Source organism: Diceros bicornis, chromosome 12, assembly GCF_020826845.1.
Source record: "Diceros bicornis minor isolate mBicDic1 chromosome 12, mDicBic1.mat.cur, whole genome shotgun sequence".
In the NCBI taxonomy this organism is placed as follows: domain Eukaryota; kingdom Metazoa; phylum Chordata; class Mammalia; order Perissodactyla; family Rhinocerotidae; genus Diceros; species Diceros bicornis.
The window spans coordinates 51496360-51517525 of NC_080751.1; positions in this window are offsets into that span (position 1 = coordinate 51496360).

Below are 21166 nucleotides of genomic sequence, written 5' to 3' on the forward strand. Positions count from 1 at the left end.
TCCCAGTGCTTGGCATCTCTTATACTATTCCACTAAATGTTTCTCTCTTTTGTATTGACTTCTGTTTTTGTCTTAGTGGCAGGATCAGAAATTTCTTAAGGGCAGGGAATCCTGTCTTTCTCATCTTGTCTTCCCCCAGGGCCTAGCATAATACCTTCCAAGGCAACAACAATGATTAAGGAATGCCATATTGAACACCCGCAAATGGATCTCCAACCATGGAGCTCAGCATTAAAAACACCTGGATGGCATTATATGGAACTACCATTTAAGGTTATAACCCTGAACTTAATTTCAGAGTGCCTTCTGTCTGAAGAATCTTATAGTTACTCTCCTCACTACCCTCAACTTCTTCCCTTCTTTCTGAGACTCTGCTAGGGGGAGAACCCTTTCATCTAGTGGTCATCTTAGAGCACATGGCTGGGTGCTGAGGCATAAAGACATCCTGTTTCTTTCTTGGTCAAGATCCATCTGGAATCCTGGAAGAGTGACCCCTGTTCTCTGTGACTTCAGGGTGTTGGAATCTGGTTTTCACTGGGGTTAAAGGATAACTGTATTTCTGTGCCTGAAGCTGTGGAACTGGTGAACTTGAGGAGGAAGCAAAGACAATAGAATGAAGCCCCAGAGGGAAGGGAAAGGGAGGGTCACTAGGAAGAGGGCTAGGTGCTCCCCCAGCTCTCCTTCTCTGAGGACATCAGAAGCCTTAATGGAGTCCTCGGAGAGATGGTTGCAATGGACTGTGAAGAAACTGAAAGGACTTTAAGAGAAATTTGGGGACAGACTAGGATGAAAGTGCTGATGTTAGAAGTGGTTTTCAGAGAAGGGACAGTTCGGGGCAACTGAAGCCAATGGCCAACTAGTCACAGATGTGCTAATTCTTAGAGTGGAAAATGGTGCAACCACTGAGCTTGGATTCTAGTGGCTTCAAAGAGACTCACTGGGACCCAGGCAGAAAAGGCGTGACTCTCCAAGAGACTAAGAAGACTAATGACAACATTTATGGCTTTGGACTTGAGGGTGACCTGGAAAAGGGAAATACCATATAAAGTTATAACCCCGAACTCTGAATTTACCTAATTTCAAAGTAGTTTTTACACCCAGTAATTTCCTAACAAAGCTATAAAGTAACTTGTAGACTGAGCAGTTGGTTGCTGGAGAAAGTATGATGAAGGGGGAACAGAGGGAGAGAAGACCCTGCAACTCTCACTGATGCAGACAGAAAGTCACCCAAACAGTAGGAGAAGTGACTTCAGGGCTTTCTGCATCTTGTCTCTGGGCGGGGAGCGTCAGGGCCAGATCCGGCGTGTGCTGGAATGAGATGGGCTCCGTTTCAGTAAGTCTCACATATGCTCCTTCTTGGGGATGCCCAGACCTGGAAGATTTGGTTTGGAACCATCTGGTTGTATTATAGCCCACCCTGTCCTGTGTCACACCTATGTCCCTTAGGATCACCTGAAACTGTCAATCAAGTTTTGAAGATCGGGAATAAAGTCTCTATCAGAGAGTTTTCCAGGGTTAGACAGTAAAAATACTTTTTAGGTGGTTGGACCCTGCTTGTGCTTTCTTTCCTAGCAGCGTCTGACAGAGCACAGCACTTGTCTCAGACCCCACTGGGCTCTGTGAGGGATCTCTTAGCTCAGGTTACAGTCAGATTAGTCTGTGGCCTTCCACAGGCTTCTGGGAGAAGGAAAGAGGGAAGCACAGTTATCCCTGTGAGTAGGGAGTGAAGATAGAGGTAATGATGGAGGTGGGAGGTAGATGGGATTGTCTTATTAATTTATTGGAATGGGTATAGGTGTAGAAAAGTTGGCCCCAAAGTAAACTTTAGGAATTGGAAATATTTTCCTGTTAGTCTTCAAAATTTAACCGAAGATGATTTTTTTAGCAGGCAATTTTAATCCTGCAAAGGTACAAATTTCTCTTTCCAAAAGTAACCCCTTAAAAAAATCAGACACATGGAGGGAAAAACTTATTTTGATAAGACAATGATTCTAACTGGAAGTCACAACCTACCCATTTGATGATGAATGGAACACATTGCATTAGAAACTGGGTTCCCTGCGTTGCCAACTTCCCAGTGCCCCAATGGTGCCTTTCTTGGCATTCGGGAGAATGTGGTAAAAAGGACTGCAGAATCTAAGGAAATTTGACTGACCTGGGTGTGCCAATATAGCATGGCACCCACTGTGGAATTTTCTCCTTTCTTCCTTTCTATCAGGTATGTAGAATCAGTACAATTATTATACTGTATACAGGCACTCTTCACTTTGCATTGTTCCAATATACACGAATTTCCATGAACACGATTTAGTTAAATAACAGCAGTCTCCCAACAACACAGTTCAAAATTCAGTTGCCATGGTCTCAGTAACTAAGAGTAATTGCAGAGTACAAACTTCACTGCTAACTCTTCAGTCCACAAATCACTTCATAAATAAGAGATGCACATGATCACTGACCAATCACGTCACTTCTTTCAAAGTCTGTCAATGACTGGTCACTGAGCACCTGTTACTCAGGTCACTCACTGACAGGAGGGCTGTCTGTAGTTATGTTGCTTCCTTGTTCCCTGTGATAAACCCACGTGACATTAAAAACCTTTTTTTAATTGGAAAATTTAAAAATTAAATGAAATTGAAGGAAAATGGAAAGACAGAATTGCCCAACAAAGATGAAAGTGCTGAAAAGAAACAGGAAGTAATAACACTGGAAATGAAATTTGAATCAAACATAAATGGAATTCTAGAAGAACTAGCTGACTGTGGGGATGTTGACACTACAAGTGCTCGAGAGACTCTAGATATGAGTCTTGCCTTCACAAGGCATAGGAAAGAATCTTGCTCTGGATCATAAGTTGTCATACAACAAGAAGGCAAGCATTGTTTGAACTACTCGATGACATTTTTTTTTAAACAAAGAAATACAACACTTTAAATATTTCTGATGTGTTAAATTACAGTGTACTAAATAAATATTAGCTTTACTATGTTTCATTTCCCTATACATTTATAACCAACAGTAAGAGAGTTTTTAATGTTTTGACAAAATTTTTTAAAGTCTTGGAACAATTGTAATTTTTCCCATTGATTATTAAAATCACTTTGCATGGTTTCAGCTTGCATAGTCATTTTTAAGGTCCCATACTACTGCGCAGAGTGAGGATTGCTTATACACACACCCACGCATCACTGGCTTTGATTTGCTAATATTTTGTGTGGGATCTTTTGCATTTATGTTCATGAGATTTTGGCTTAGGTTTTTTTTTTTTTTTTTTGTAATGATCTTATTAGGTTTTGTAATCCAAATTATTTTGGCCTCACAAGTTGTAAAAATTTTCCCCCTTTTCTATTTTTTGGAAGTGATTGTGTATAAGATTGGTATTATTTCTTAAATATTTGGAAGAATTTACCAGTGAAATCATCATGTCCTGGAGATTTCTTTGTGGGGAGATTTAGAATTAACAGTTCAATTTCTTTAATAGATACCAGATTTTATTTTTCTTCTTGCTTCAATTTTGCTCTTCTAGGAATTTTTCACATCATCTAAAAATTTAGAATTTATTGACATAAGCTCATTTATAATATCCTCTTACTATTATTTTGATATTTGTAGGGACTCCAGAAGTATCTCCTTTTACACTCATGATATTGGTAATCTATGCCTTCTATTTTTTTCGTAAGTGTTGTTAAAAGTCTATTGATTTTATTAAATTTTTCAAAAAATAATTTTTGGCTTTGTTGTTTTTCTTTGTAGTGTTGTTTTCTATTTCATTAATGTCTTCTCTTATCTTCAGAAATTCCTTTTTATGCTGTTGGATTTCATTTGCTCTGTTTTTCTAATCTATTGTCTGATATTTTATTAATTGATTTTCAGCTTTTCTTCTTATGTAATAAATACCTTTAATGCTGTAGAGTCTCCTTTAAGCACTACTTTAGCTATGTTTTCAAGTTTTGATATCATATTTTTATTACCATGTAGCTCAAAATACTTTCTAATTTCATTTGTGGTCTCTGCTTTGACCCACGGATAGTTAGAAGTACTGCTGCTTAATTTCCAAGCATTTGGAGATTTTCTAGTTATTACTTTCACTTTGATTTCTAGCTTAATTTCACTATGGTTAGTGAGCTGAGTAATTTATATCTTTTCAAATTTGTTGAGGCTTGCTGTTATGGATTGAACTGTGCCTCCGAAAAGATGTTGAAGTCCTAATCCTCCGTACCTGTGAATGTGACCTTATTTGGAAATAGGATCTTCACAGATTACCAAATTAAGATGAGATCATTGGGTGGCCCTAATCCAATATGACTGTGTCCTTATAAAAGGGGGAAATTTGGGCACAGAGACAGAAACATACCAAGAGAAACCCATGTGAAGACGAAGGTAGGGATCGGGTAATGCATCTACAAAGAACACCAAAGATTGCCAGCAAACCACCAGAAACTGGGAGAGAAGCATGGAACAAATTGTCCTTCACAGACCATGGAAGTAATCAATCTTTATGACACCTTGATCTCAGACTCTAAGCTCCACAGCTGTGAGATAACAAATTTCTGTGGTTTAAGCCACCCAGTTTGTGGTACATTGTTATGGCAGCCCTAGGAAAATAATACACTTGCTTCATGATTCAGATGTTCTATTTTACCAAATGTTCCATGTATACTTGAAAAGATTGTGTTTTGTGCCATTGTTGGGTGCAATATTCTATATATGTATATTAATAAAGTTAAATTTAATTGTGTTCTATAGGTCTTCTATACCCCTACTAATTTTTTGTATGCTTGTTCTGTCAGCTATCAAGAGAGGTATGTCAGAGTCTCTATGATTTTGAATCTGTCTGCTTCTGTTTTTAATTACGTCAATTTTTGCTTCATGTATTTTAAGCTATGTTATTGGATACATATGTTCTTAAGATTGTTATATCTTCTCGGTGAATTGATCTCTTTTTCATTATGAAGTATTTCTTTTTTTCTATGGTTTTTTGTCTTCTAGTATATTTTGTGTGATATTAGTATAGCTATACCAACATTTTTCGGGTGAATGTTTGTATCATTTATCTTTTTATGACCTTTTCCTTTCTATCTTTCTGTGACCCTATAGTTAAGAAGTGTCTCTTATAAGTACCATATAGCTTTTTAAAAACATAATTTGATCCTTTTTGTCTTTTAATTGGAGATTTAGTCAATTTATAGGTAATAGAATTACAAATAAATTTGCATTTATATCTACCATCTTACTATTTGTTTTCTGTCTGACCTACCTGTTTTACATTTTTCTTTCTTTCTTTTCTTGCCTTCTTTTGGATTAATCAAAAATTATTTTATTATTTCACCCCACCCTCTTTATTAATTTATTAGTTATATATATATATTTTTTACTATTCTTTTAATGGTTACCATAGAGATTACAATATGCATCCTTGGTTTATTACACTCTGATATAAATGATTACTTTTACTTATTTTCTTGACAAAAATAGAGTCTTGGAATACTTAACTCTATTTACCTTCTTCCTGCTTTTGCATTGTTGTTGTCATGCACCTTATTTTTCTCTATATTTTAAGCCACACGAGTTAAATCTTAGTAAAGAAGTGTTCATTTTATGACACTGACACGCATCTCTCCTCAGCTTCACCTAGACTGGTGTTGGAAAAGTCACTGGTAAGTTGATTCTTTTCAGTTAACATCTGAAAACTTATCCTATCCACACATGTTTTAGACTTTAACTGTCCACTTTAGCTGCAGAAATTCTAATTTGAGAATTAAAATTTAGCAAAAGATATAGGTTTTATTTTTCTGATTTGGTTCACCTCCATTGTCCTGACAACTGGCGCAAGAATTTTAAAATAAAGTGCTTATCAGAGTCAGCAGTTGCTGGAGTAGAAATGTAATGTAACTAGTCCAATGCCTTGAGTGCTTCTTTGCACTTCTCCTTACTGGTCGCCAAAAAGTTTAGGGGGTGGGAGGGCCTGGACCCCCCATTTTTTTCTTGCACTACTTTCCTTAGGAATGCCCTAGAGTCTGCCCTTGTCACAGAAGGGCCCATATCATTGAAGGGTTTTACTATTCTGAAATCTCAAGAATTTCTCAATCCTTTAAAATCTAGAGGGTTTAGCCTGTTTATGAAAGCAGAGATTTTTCAAGACCAGTGCTTATCCCCTATTACCATATTGTATGTCTCCTATATTTTACTGAGGACTGAGGGAATCGCCACTTGTCAAGGCATAATTTCCAGCCTATGTTTTCCAGATGATCCAATAGTTTGAGGAGCAGCTATTTGTGCTTCTTCAAGGTCTTCCCAAGTACAGCTCTGTCATCCAGATAAACTAGTACCTTTAAGTAATCTGTGTCTTTATCATTTCTTTCATTATCTACTTGGATGTTATAAGCCCATAAAATGCCTGAAGACATCTGTGCAAATTGGTGCAACCGCATAGGATAGATAAAATATATTTCTCTGTTTCAGCCAAAGGAATTTGATTGTGTGTTCTCTCAAATCCAGGGTTAAAGACCCTTGATATTTCACTAGGCATCCTGTGCACAGACATGGAATGTTGGTTTAGTTTAGGGCATCTCTTTAGAGTCAAGAATTCCATGAATTTCCAATTTTTTGGATGTTTTTTAATTATAAAAAAGAAGTATATGGGCTGTGGGATTCAGAGATCACGCCATCGACAAGCAATTCTCTGATGTCTCCTTTTAAATTATTCATCTTGTTTAGGGAAATCTTAGACTACTTTCTAAATGATTAGGGGCTTACAGATGTTTCTGATGCTGCTTCCCACTCATGGAGGGTGAAGACTTTACATCAAGGCTAGAGCTGCCTCTCCAAACTCTTCTCCCACTCTTTCCGAAAATCTCCAAAATAAGACTTTAAGCTCAGATTCTCCTATAGCATTCTCAGGTCGAGGGGACGGTGTTCAGGGATTTTCCCCTTTCCTTTCTGACTCTGTCTTCTGGCAGCATTAAGACATATGTAGAGTGATCATATAATTTATCTTCAAAACCATTTGGGGAGTTAAAAGAAGTCCTCTCAATCATTACTCCATGACAATAGATGTAAACTGGGACTGTATCAGAGCATTTGGCCTCCCAAGGCACAAGGCACTTGTCAGGAGCTTAAGTAACCATCTCAAGCTTCTGTGCCAAAACCTGCAAGGTGCCCGACTTAGTCTTTATCAAAACCACTATTCCTGACATGCTTACTCAATGAGGACAGGCCCCTTTCTAACCATTACTTTCTTATTGCTCAGTTATCACAGAGACCCCAAACCTACTATAACAAACTCAAAATAGAGATAGAATAGGCTTTCTTACCAAAACCACAGAGATCCAACCCTGTTAAATCTTTTAGAAGATATGTATCAGATTTTAAAAAAACTTGAAAATTACAGTCACTTGGTACCTACTATTCAGAGCCACAGAATATGGTCTATTATTTTGATTAAACATTTTATTGAGGCCCTATTAATCATCAGATAAGGGATTTTAATATGACGGTTAATTCTAATCCTCCCAGGAAATGGGTTGACTCTATTTTATGGTCTTAGAGCTGTTGCTTTTCCCCAGCCTGACTGTAGGGCTAGACCCTGGTCACTAGAGAGTGATTTCTCCAGCAGCCACACCTGGCCCCTAGTTCCCAAGGTAATTTTTTGTTAGTTTGCATAAGTAGCATTTAGACCACTAGGTCCATAACCTCTTCTTTCACTATCAGAAGATTATTGTCCACTCGACAAGAGGTAAGAGGTCCAATCTCTGGAAAAACTGAATCAGAGAGTCTCTGGACTCAAAGACATCAGGCAAAGTGGAGATGCAAAACTGAAAGAAGGATGAGGAGTGAATATCTGGTTCCTAAACAGTGAGACCAACATTCCCCTTTGTTCAGTTGGCTCCCAGAAAGCATCCCCCAGGCAAGAGTTTTGAAGGTACTTCTCTGGAAATACTAATCTCTTCAGAGGATATATCTACCAATACTGATGTACTGACATATGAAAGTCTCCAGTGAAAAAGTGGGCTAACTACATGATCACTTTACAGGAAGCCTTCCAGCAGTCATGTCCTGCTCATGCACATAGAACTTTTACTTGCATTTTTGACTGTGCCCCTCTTACATATAAACAGAAATCCAAGGATCACCAGACAGTTAAAAAAAGGCCTTAATATGAAGGAGGTCAAAACAAGAAAGCAACAACAACAAAAATAATGAACAGCAAAAGGAGCTATAGGAAGAGATAATGCAAGGAACAAAAACAAACTTCAAAGACAAGATAATAAATATTATTAAAGAGATAACAGAAGATGTTGCAATGATAAGCAAGAACAGGATGCTACATAAAAGAGTAATCAGAGATCAAGAAAGAGCTCCTGGAAGATAAAAACAGGGTCATCAAAATAAAACATTCAGGGAAAGGGTTGGAAGATGAAGTTGAGGAAATATTACAGAGATAGAACAAAGAGACAAAGAGAAGAAAATAGAAAAGCTAAGGAAATTAGAGGATTAAATTATGAGGTCCAAAATCTGATTCTTAGGAGTTGCAAAAAATGAACCTCCAAGGTAATGTGAGAGAGAAGAAATTATAAAAAAAAGTGAGAAAGTTTTCCGTATTTGAAGAATAGAAGTCTCCAGATTTAAATGACTGAGTGTCCGTACAAGGAATGAAAAATGACAGAGCACAAGAAACATCATTAAGAAGTTTCAGGGTATTACTCTAGGTGACGCTTCTAAAAACTTCCAGAGAGAAGAAACAGTCACATGCAAAAGATAACAAATAAGAATAGTATCTAATTTCTTAACCTCAACATTTGGCAGCTAGATGACAGTGGAAAAAATGCAATTGTGAATGAAAATGTTTTTCAACCTTTAATTTTATATTTGATCAAAGTGTGAAGCTAGAATGAAGGGTTTTTTTTTTGGACAGGCAAAGTCTCAAAAAATTTACCTACTGTGTACATTTTTCAGGAACTTACCAGAGAATGTACTCAACCAAAATAAGAGAATAAACCAAGGAAGAGGAAGATGCAGGATCCAGGAACTAGAGGATCCAATTCAGAATAGCACTAATGGGAAGTCCCCAAATGACAGCTGTGCAGCAGTCCTAGAGAAGCAACCTGTGCAGAGATACAAGAGGTTGGGAGGGTCTGGAAAGGTAGGGCATGCTTGACAGAGAGAGAGAGAGAGAGAGAGAGAGAGAGAGAGAGAGAGAGAGAGAGAGCGCTATTTATAAGAGAAGCAAAGAAGATGCACCTTTTATACAATTGGAGACCCTGAAAAAGAAAAACAAAACAATGAAACAGAACTAATATGTAAAAATTATAATTCAAGAAAAATCTCCTGAAATAAAAGAAAATCTGCCTTTACATATTGAAAGGACACACCATGACTTTGGAAAATATTTCCCATTATAGCTAACTCTAGACATGTCCTAATAAAACTATTAAATCTTAAAGATAAAGAAAATCGTCCTCTGGGCCTCCAGGTAAAAAACCAAGTCACTTACAAAGAGAAGAATATTAAGGCTTCATCAGACTTCTCAACAGCCACATTCAATACAGAAACTTCTACAGGAACTTCTACAGGATACATAAGGAAAGAAAGTACGAGCCAATGATTTTATATCCATCCAATTTATCCTTCAAATATCAAGGATATATAAAAGCTGTTTTGAACATGTGAGTTCTTGTTTGGTCATCCTGTGCAATCTACCAGAAAATAAGCTTCAGCCAACCAAAAGATGACTGGAGAAACACAGTCCACAGAATGAATGGTGAGCATTGGGTACATTCAACTCTAGACCTAAGACTAAATCAAAGGAGGAAATAAGCGTGGAAGAATAGTATCTAAACTTTACGTATATGATAAAATATAAAAAATCAAAACTATAGAAATGGGAGGGAAAGAGGAGAGGAGGGGGAAAATAAAACAAGCTAAATGATTGCCACACAGGTGGGAATAAAAAGATATAACGTAAAGCTGTCAAATCCAATAGTAGAAGCCAAAATAAAGTTAAACATGCTAAGACATGTCCTTAAAAAATTATTCCATGACATTCCAGTATCAAAGTACCCCTAATGGCCATATATTGGTTTATCAATACCATTCCCACAAAGAGGAACAGGATACGTTGGAGAGATGGCTGGTTTCAGGTCTGGGGCAGAGAATGTATAAAACGAGCCTGTATGGAATAACTTGTTTTGCAGAAAGCAAGTAAGCTCTCAAAGAGTGATGGGATCATGTCAAAAGGGCACGGGAGCCAGCCTGGAGGGTTCCCACCTGCCAAAGTGGGGATAATCTGGGGATTGAAAAGAAAAATAACTGTAAGTGATTAAAACATTAAACATATAAAAAATATATGGTATGTGGTATATAAAAAAATCAATGAATCTCTAATCATACTGAGAAAAATCTCAAAGTAAAAATTTATACATAAATTGTAAATTTACAGTGGAGGGATCTGGTAATCATCACCTTACCCCAATGATCAAATCAATACCACAATGATGGGATAACCAGATGCCATGCGCTGTCTCCAGATGCAATGGAGGGTGATGCACACGGCATTACCTATGAAGTATACTTGCTTCAAATGTTTAACCAGAATCCAATTAAGCCTTTAGATCTAACTTCAGTTTACAGAAATATAAAGATACAGGAAAAAAATAAAACCACAAGGAAACAAATAGACAAATCCAGGATGAGGCTGTTCTACAAGACAATTACTTTGGTCTCTTCAAAAAGAGAAAAAAAGGAGGGCGTGGTTGTTCTCAATTAGAAGAGACTTCAGAGACACATTCACCAAATGTACTATGTGGTACTTAATTGGACATTGGTTTGAATAACCCAGGTATAAAAGATATTTTTGGGGAGAGGATATCTGGCAAATTTGAATATAGATTAGGTTTTAGGTGATGTTAGGAGATTATTATGAATTTGGTTAGGTATGAATAATGCTATTGCGATTATGTAGAAACAAGTCCCTACTTTTCAGAGATACATACTAAAATATATAGGGGTGAGATATTGTTAATGTCTGTTATTTACTCTAGAATACTTTAGCAGAAGAAAACTAAAAGAAGCAAATATGGCAAAATATTAACAATTAAAAAATCTAGGTGATGGGTATATGAGTGTTCATGATATCATTTTCTCTACTTTTCTATATGTTTGAAAGTTTCAATAATAAAACTTTTAAAAACGTTTTTTAGCTAAAGATGTCTGGCCACTGAAACATCTGGCTATCTGAGTGTGTTTCTGGTTTGTCTTTGAGATTAGTGGAGAGAGAACTGGAAGTTATTGGCTAGAACGATAGGCTTGTTCCATCACTGGCTTTGAGCTTCGAGGCCCTTAATCACAAGGCTGGAAAGTGGCCAGCAGGACAACTGGCCAGGACAAGGATCAGAGGGTGTAACTGTGTGTCCGAGGACTTCTTCCTCAGTTCCATCCTGCCCTGAGGCATTGAGTTCTGTCTTGCTGGGGGTCAAACTGTCCTGGAGGGAGTCCGTTAAGCAATCTGAATGGAGCAATCATTCAGATGGCCTTTCACCTCTTGTGGCCTCCCCTATTCCCCATTAGGGAGGTTTAACTGGGATCAATTGTTTGTCTAATAGCTCTATCCGTGAGAGCCACTTGTCCTCACATACTTGTATGTCTGGCCCAATAGAAACTTGGGGCTAAGAAGAAAGCATGAAGCGACTCTCATAGAACTAAATCACTTTATCTTTCCCTGAAAACACTAGATTTGAAGGAAATAGAGACTTCAGTATTTGAACAGTTGACATTCTAGTTTTTAATCTCGGTGGATTATATATAGATTCACTGTAATATATACCTGAGAATTCTAGGTGATCCTTCCATTTTACAGGTGAAGATAAAGAGGTGCAGAGAAAGTAAGGAGTCCGCCAAACACCCTACAGTTCATTAGTGGTAGAGCAAGTCTTTTCATTCTGAGTTCAAACTCTTTTCAACTTATCACACTTCCTACTCAGTTGCTTCAAATTCTTTGCCTCCATCCATATCCTTCCCTGGTGTTATAAGAAGGTTTCCAGATGTATCTGCCCTCATGCACCTTGCAACCTACTTCAATAAACATTTAAAGGACCACATTGTGCTTTCTTGAAAACTTAGGGGTGTTATGACACCAAACAGTAACATAGGGCAGCATATGCAGAGAGCAAATGAGTAATGAGTGGTTGATGTCAGAGGATGCTGCTGGAAAAAGGCACAGAGAGAGGCTGGTTGAGCCTTCAGATAGTTTCTCAGTGGGATCCTCAAATTGTAGTCAGTCTTGCAGAGCAAGAAACTTGGTTTTGTCTGTGTTTCTAGAAAGCACAAGACTGTCCATCCCCAATCTACCCAAGTGAAATTTACAGGAGATTTCTGTGTAAACAAGAATGCCAATTCTTCCTGCTTTGATCAAGCAATCATCATGCCCTGTTACATAAGGATATCATCCATTTCATGAGACTTTTGCTAGTTCAACTTCTAGATAGTAACTTAGTTCAAAGTCCCAGTGGAATCACTGTAGCTACCAGGCAGGCACCAAGCAAACGGGAGTGGCTCTAGGCCAGTGGTTCCCAGATGGGGAAACCAACTGGTGCTATGACTGTGAGAAAGTTTTCCCTGGTCAGAAGTCCCTCAGGAAGCTCTGCTTAAGGCTATGATGGCTCTGCCAGTCATTTCTCCATAGCTGTTGCCAGTGCCTCTGTCTCTGAAGGACCATTTTGAATAGGACATTCAGGGTACCAATTACCTTGTCAGAGTCGTCTTCTCTCCAGGAGCCCATGTGGAGTAAAACTGTCCATAAAAAGCACATAGAATGGCATACACATTTGGGGCAATAGCTATCCCACAAGCGGCCTTCTAGGGTTGTTACTTCTACCTCACAGACAGCGAACTTCAGGCACATGAATGTAAGGTGAGGTGATAATACTGAAATATACAAAAAAAATCAGTGAAGGAGCTGACACTAGAACCTAAAAACATAAGCTAGCATGTTTTAAGCTCTAAATTACGTTTCTAGAGGCTGGAAATAGGTCAGGATTTCTCATGGTTAGTTTACAGTCAGAAAAACAAGTCGAGAGCCAAAGCAGACCTATGTGAACTCAACTAAATAAACCTTTGGAGGAGGGAAAAACCCCTCAACTGTGGCTCGACAGTAGCTTCCCCATCCTGGTCCCCGGTACCAGAGCCCATCCGGCCTCTCAGGGGCTGTGCTGAAAGCTCTGTTGGCCTGGCTGCCTCTCAAGCAGATACAAAGGGATGCCAAAGAGTGTTTGAAACACACCTTCAGCTTGTGGCCTCCCCAGACGCTCTCCCTAACTCGTCTCTTCCACCAGTCTATTGGCTACAGTTAGAATCTTCCTGAAAGAATCGCGCTATGGAAGGATAGCTGCCTCTGTGCTTTAAACATACTTTCCCCCCTGAGTCCAAGCCAGACCCTGTCCTTGGGGACAAGAAGGGAGCGTGAGTTGCTTTCCAGGTAAGAACCATCTGATGTGAAGCCCTTTCTATGTCGTGTTCCGCTCGAGGTTTGAACTCACCCTGACACCACAAATTCTGATTAATATCAAAGGCGGGACGTTTCAGGAAAGGTTTAGTGGAGAAAGCACAATGAGGCCCACTGTTGAGGCCACAAAATGGCCACAGGCTTTTCTTTGAAGAAGCCATGGAGGCCCCTCCTGATGATAAAGCTAGTTGAGATTCCTGGGTGTGAAACACAGCCCTGGGGCAATGAGGCCAGAGAGTGAACTTGGTTCTGGAACAGAGGTTCCAGCTGCTCACTTCCAGGACTGTGTTAGTCCATGATGACATTTTCACTAGGCTGCCGTGAAGTGTCAATGTCAGGTCATCAACTGTTCTTTATAGAATGGGAAAGACTTTCCTTTATTCTGTAATTGTATTTTTCTGCTTTTTTGATGTCAAGATATTATTTTCTTGTATGAAACTATTATAATGGCAAACGTTAGTTTTTTTAAAAAAATGTTCAATTAGCAAAGTAAAAAGTTGGCAATTCTTGGGTCACAATTAAAAGAAATTAAGTGTAGTATGTGAAATTTCCAAGTGTAGGAACCACTGTTTTTGGTTCCAAGGAAAAATCAGTTTCCTGGAGGCTTGGGACTGGGAAGGAGTGTTTTTTAGAAGAGGTTGATTTAAAGCTCCTTGCTTCTAGATTCTTCAGCTCCTACTCCCTACATGCACTGTTCCTTTATTAGACCTCATCTGCCCTTAGCCTTGACCCGATTTCCTCCTTGTGTGGACCTGCTTCTCCAAGAACACAGTGAACTTGTCCCAGCAGAGCTGTGGTCTGTGTCCACCCCCGTAGCTTATATCTTTTGATGTTTGCACTTCCGCCTGACTAATGGCCTGTTCATTCTCCTTCAGGACACAGAAGGGGGTCTCGCCTGTTCTTCCTAATGATTTTTTTGGCTAACTACTAGGGAAAAGGATCACATTAATATGTGGAGTGTCCCGTGGAACAGATTCTAATTTGGTGATATGATTTGGAAGCTCTGTGTAGCCTTCAAATATCTTCCAGAAAGATCTGCTACTATGCCTAAAAATCCTCACTGAGTTATTATTCAGGGGTTTTCCAGAAAAAATTTTAAATTTAGTTGAGGCTTGATGTCACCTGGGAGTGGTAGCTCATTGGCATAGTTTAATAGAGCTGAATAGCCCACTATCATAAAAGAATTTATTTGATCATCATTTTCTTATCTAGCATATCATAGGGCCCCGAGGGAATGGGACAGGGACAGGTAGGTTTCCACGTAGGGATGAGATGGAATGTGCATTAAAGTTTTCTTTTGTTGCCTTTGCTTTTGGTGTCAAATCCAAAAAGTCATCGTCAAGATCCATGTCAAGGAGCTTGCCACTTGTGTTTCCTTCTAGGAATTCTATAGTTTCAAATCTTTAATCCATTTGAGTTAACTTTTGTGTATGGTGTAAGAAAATGGTCCAGTTTCATTCTTTTGCATATGGCTTTCCAGTTTTCTCAGCACCATTTATTGAAGAGACTGTCCTTTCCCCATTGTACATCTTGGCTCCTTTGTCATAAATTAATTGACTGTATATGCATGGGGTTTATTTCTGGGTTTATTCTGTTCCATTGATCAATGTGCCTATTTTTATGCCAATACCATACTGTTTTGATTACCACAGCTTTGAAATATATTTTTAAATCAGGGAGCATAATGCCTCCAGCTTTGTTCTTTCTCAAGATTGCTTTGGCTATTTGGAGTCATTTGTGGTTCAATACAAATTTTAGGATTGTTTGTTCTATTTCTGTGAAAACTGCCATTGAAATTTTGATAGAGATTGCATTGAATCTGTAGATTGCTTTGGGTAGCATGGATATTTTAACAGTATTAATTCTTCCAATCTATGAGCATAGAATATCTTTCTATTTATTTGTGTCTTCTTCAATTTCTTTCATCTGTGTGTTAGTGTTTTCAGTGTACAGGTCTTTCACCTCCCTGGTTAAATTTATTCCTAGGTATTTCATTCTTTTTGATGCAATTATAAATGAGATTGTTTTCTTAATTTCTCCTTCTGATAGTTTATCATTAGTGTATAGAGATGCAACAGATTTTTATATATGGATTTTGTAACTTTACTGAATTCATTAATTAGTTCTAACAGTTTTTTGATGGAATCTGTAGTTTTTCTATATAATGTCATGTCATCTGCAAATAGTGGCATTTTTAGTTCTTCCTTTCTGATTTGGGTATCTTTCATTTCTTTTTCTTGCCTAATTGCTATGGCTAGGACTTCTAATACTACCTTAAATAAAAGTGGTGAGAGTAGGCATCCTTGTCTTCTTCCTGATCTTTGAGGAAGAGCTTTCAGCTTTTCACCATTGAGTATGATGTTAGCTATGGGCTTTTCATATATGGCCTTTATTATCTTGAGGTATGTTCCTCCTATATCCAATTTATTTAGAGTTTTTATCATGAAAGGATGTTGAATTTTATCAAATGATTTTTCTGCATCTATTGAGATGATCATATGATTTTTATTCTTCATTTTGTTAATGTGATGTATCACATTGATTGATTTGCAGAGTTTAAACCATCCTAGCATCCTTGGAATAAATCCCACTTGATCATGGTGTATGATCCTTTTAATGTATTGTTGAATTAGGTTTGCTAATATTCTGTTGAGGATTTTTGCATCTGTGTTCATCAGGGATATTGGCCTGTAATTTTCTTTTCTTGTAGTGTCCTTGTCTGGCTTTGGTATCAAGTTAATCTTGGCCTTGTAAAATGAGTTTGGAAGTGTTCCCTCATCTTCTATTTTTTTGGAAGTGTTTGAGAAGGATTGGTATTAATTCCTCTTTAAATGTTTAGTAGAACTCACTAAAGCCATCTGGTCCCGGACTTTTGTTTGTTGGGAGGTTTTTGATTACTGATTCAATCTCCTTACTAGTAATTGGTCTTTTAGATTTTCTACTTCTTTATGATTCAGTCTTTTTAGGTTGTATGTTTCTTGGAATTTATCCATTTCCTGTATATTGTTCAATTTGTTAGCATATAATTTTTCATAGTAGTCTCTTATGATCCTTTCTGTTTCTGTGATGTCAGTAGTAACATTTCCTTTTCATTTCTGATTTTATTTATTTGAGTCCTCTCTCTTTTATTCTTGGTTAGTCTAGCTAAAGGTTTGTCAATTTTGTTTATCTTTTCAAAAAAACAGCTCTTAGTTTTGTTGCTCTTTTCTATTGTCTTTTTAGTCTCTATTTCATTTATTTCCACTCTGATACTTGTTATTTCCTTCCTTCTACTAACTTTGGGCTTTTTTGTTCTTCTTTTTCTAGTTCCTTCAGGTGTAAAGTTAGGTTGTTTAGTTGAGATTTTTCTTGTTTCTTGATGTAGGGTTTATCACTGTGAACATCCCTTTTAGAATAGCTTTTGCTGCATCCCATAAGTTTTGATATGTTGTATTTTCATTTTCATTTGTTTCAAGGTAATTTTTATTTTTCTTTTGATTTCTTCATTGATCCATTAATTGTTCAGTAGCATTTTGTTTAATCTCCACATATTTGTGAATTTTCCAGTTTTCTTCTTGCAATTGATTTCTAGTCTCATACCATTGTGGTTGGAAAAGATGCTTGATATGTCAATATTCTTAAATCTATTAAGCATTGTTTTGTGGCCTAACATATGATCTATCCCGGTAAATGTTCCATGTGCACTTGAGAAGAATGTGTATTTTGTTGCTTTTGGAGGGAATGCTCTGTATATGTCTGTTAAGTCCATCTGGTCTAATATGTCATTTAAGTCCACTGTTTTCTTTATGATATTCTGCCTGAATGATCTATCAGTTGATGACAGTGGGTTATTAAAGTCCCTTATTACTATTATATTGCTGTCTATTTCTCCTTTTAGGTCTGTTAATATTTGCTTTATGTATTTAGGTTCTCCTGTGTTGGGTGCATAAATATTTACAAGTGAGATATCCTCTTGTTGGTTTGACACCTTTATCATTATATAATGAGCTTCTTTGTCTCTTATTACAGTCTTTGTCTTAAAGACTATTTTGTCTGATATAAGTATAGCTACCCCAGCTTTCTTTTGGTTTCCATTTGCATGGAATATCTTTTTCCATCCCTTCACTTTCAGTCTGTGTGTGTCTTTGCATCTGAAGTGAGTCTGTTGTAGGTAGTGTATAAATGAATCATTAAAAAAAATCCATTCAGCCACTCTGTGTCTTTTGATTGGAGAATTTTGTCCATTTACATTTAATTATTGATAGGTATGTACTTATTGCCATTTTGTTAATTGTTTTCTAGCTGTTTTGTAATTCCTGCATTCTAATCTGCTGTTTCTGCTCTGCGCCCTGTGGGGAGGGGGTGGTATAGCCAGTTAAGAACTGTTTCTCCATTTGTTACAGTCTTATGGGGTCCATGAATGTAAATCCCACTGGCCACCAGAGCCAGGCAATTAAGGGATGTCCCCTGGGTGTCAGCTGCAAAAACCAAGGCACCAGGGGTATGCACAAGCTCCTTTTTAGATGATACTGGCAACTTGAGGGAAGGCTGAAAAAGAGTGCAAAGGTAGTGCCCACCCTCTGAGGTCTCTGGAGAGGATTACAGTTGGCCCTTAGATGTGTGTTTAATTAGAACCCTGCCCCTCAGCTGCCCACTGCAGCTATGAAGATAAGCTAATATGCCTCTTTCACAGAAAGGCTGGGCCTGTCAGTCTGTTTCCTCTCTGCTGTGCCCTGGGAGTGATAGCTGATTAAGAACTCTTTTTCTGTTTGTTACAGTCATGAGGGACCCATGAGCATTAGCCCTGCTGGTCAACACAGCCAGATGACCAAGAGGTTTTCCTTAGGCAGCAGCTGCAAAAATTGGGGTGTCAGATGAGTGCACAAGCTCCCTTCCAGGAGGTACTGGTGACCTGGAGAGAGGCAGAGGGAGAGCTCAGAAATGGCACCCACCAGCCTCCGTCTTTGGAGAGTACTTCAGTAGGCCCCTAGACGTGAATTAAATTAGATGCCTGTCCCTCGTGCCAAAGATTTAAGATAAGCAAATAGGCCTCTTCACAGAAATGCTAGGTGCTTTTCCATCAGCTGCCTCTGCATTGGGCCCTAGGGAGGGTGAATCTGCATGAGCCCTTTAAGAAATGTTTCTCAGATTGCTGTAGCCTTGCGGGTCTCGTGATGCAACCCTTGTTGGCTTTCAAAGCCAGATATTTTGGGGGCTCATCTCTCAGGCACAGGTCCTAAAAGTTGGGATGCCAGATGTGGAGTTGAAACTCTTTGCTCCTCAGGGAGGAGTTTGGGATTGTGAGTTCTCTTCTGATTGTGGGTCATCACGCCAGGCATGGGGTTTATGGTGAGATTGTGTCTCAGTCTCTCCTACCCATTTCTTTTTTTTTTTTTTTTATGGTTAAACAACTTTATTTTATTTTATTTTATTTTTTAATTTTTTGTTTATTGCAGTAACAATAAACAAAATAACATTTTGTTTATTGCAGTAACAATAAACAAAATAACATTTTGTTTATTGCAGTAACATAAAAATTTCAGGTGTACATCATTATACTTCTATTTCTGCATAGATTACATCATGTTCACCACCAAAATACTAATTACAACCCACCACCACACACATGTACCGAATTATCCCTTTCACCCTCCTCCCTCCCACCTTCCCCTCTGGTAACCACCAATCCAATCTCTGTACCTATGTGTTTATTTATTGTTGTTATTATCTACTACTTAATGAAGGACATCATATGGTATTTGACCTTCTCCCTCTGACTTATTTCACTTTGCATTATACCCTCAATGTCCATCCACGTTGTCACAAATGGCTGGATTTCATCATTTCTTATGGCTGAGTAGTATTCCATTGTGTATATATACCACAGCTTCTCTATCCATTCGTCCCTTGATGGGCACTTAGGTTGCTTCCAAGTCTTGGCTATTGTGAATAGCGCTGCAATGAACACAGGGGTGCATGTACCTTTACAAATTGGTGTTTTCAAGTTCTTTGGATAAATACTCAACAGTGGAATAGCTGGATCATATGGTAGTTCTATCCTTGATTTTTTGAGGAATCTCCATACTGTTTTCCATAGTGGCTGCACCAGTTTGCACTCCCACCAGCAGTGTATGAGATTTCCCTTCTCTCCACATCCTCTCCAACACATGTTGTTTCCTGTCTTGTTAATTATAGCCATTCTGACGGGCGTGAGGTGATATCTCATTGTAGTTTTGATTTGCATTTCCCTGATAGTTAGTGATTTTGAACATCTTTTCATGTGTCTGTTGGCCATCTGTATATCTTCTTTGGAGAAATGTCTGTTCAGGTCTTTTGCCCATTTTTTAATTGGGTTGTTAGTTTTTTTGTTGTTGAGATGCGTGTGTTCTTTATATATTTTGGAGATTAAGCCCTTATCAGATGTATGGTTTGCAAATATCTTCTCCCAATTGTTAGGTTGGCTTTTTGTTTTGTTGATGGTTTCCTTTGCTGTGCAGAAGCTTTTTAGTTTGATGTAGTCCCATTTGTTTATTTTTTCTATTGTTTCTCTTGCCCGGTCAGACGTGGTGTTTGAAAAGATGTTGCTAAGACCGATGTCAAAGAGCGTACTGCCTATGTTTTCTTCTAGAAGTTTCACAGTTTCAGGTCTTATATTCAAGTCTTTAATCCATTTGGAGTTAATTTTTGTGTATGGTGTAAGGTAAGGGTCCACTTTCATTTTTTTGCATGTGGCTATCCAGTTTTCCCAACACCATTTGTTGAAGAGACTTTCTTTTCCCCCATTGTATGTTCTTGGCTCCTTTGTCAAAGATTAGCTGTCCATAGATCTGCTACCCATTTTGACATGGGATTTTTCTCGGTTGCCCAATGTATAGGATTCTCTCAGCTAGCTTTTGGGCTTCTTTCAGAGGAAATTGTCCCATTTGTAGCTGTAGATTCAGTGTGTCTGTGAGAGGAGATGAGCTCAGGATCTCCCTATGTCTCCGTCTTGAACCCCTGCTCTGATGTTTACTGTTTTTTCTTCACTTTATTGACCCATCCCAGGATCCTTCCAGTTTACTCCTATCCTTCACCAATTTTGCTCCCCCCTCTTTTTTTTTTTCCTTGAGCTTCCATATATGGCCTACTATAAGGCAGATTTATTCTCTCTATAATTATACCACAGAAGAGTTTATCATATTTAGAACACCCTCTTAATTTCTTCATTTTGAATAACACACTGCTATTTGGGGAACACACAGCTGAAATAATATTAGGCCAGTACTAGTTTTAGATGCTGATAGAGTATGTTTGATTAGAAATGGTTAAAAAAAGCAGAGAAATTTAGTACAGTTTTGGATGTTGTAATAATACAGTAAAATGTTTAATTATGGACTTCAGAAATATACACTTCTAGAGTGAATGGGGAAAAAACTTCTCCTGTTTTATGTTATGTGAATATTCTTATGGCTTGGAATAAAACTTCCAGGGATAATATCATATACAGACACCAAAAATGCTTTATTGGAATAGCTTAGAAATGAAGGTGATACACTCTGGGAAAACTGTGTTGAATGACTCAATGATAGTAAGGCTACATCAGAAGTACTTAGATAAAGTGATTTAAAGAAATACATAGAATTACTTTTAAAAATATTTAACATAATAATTTCTAACTGTATTATTTTATATATAAATTTAAATATAAAT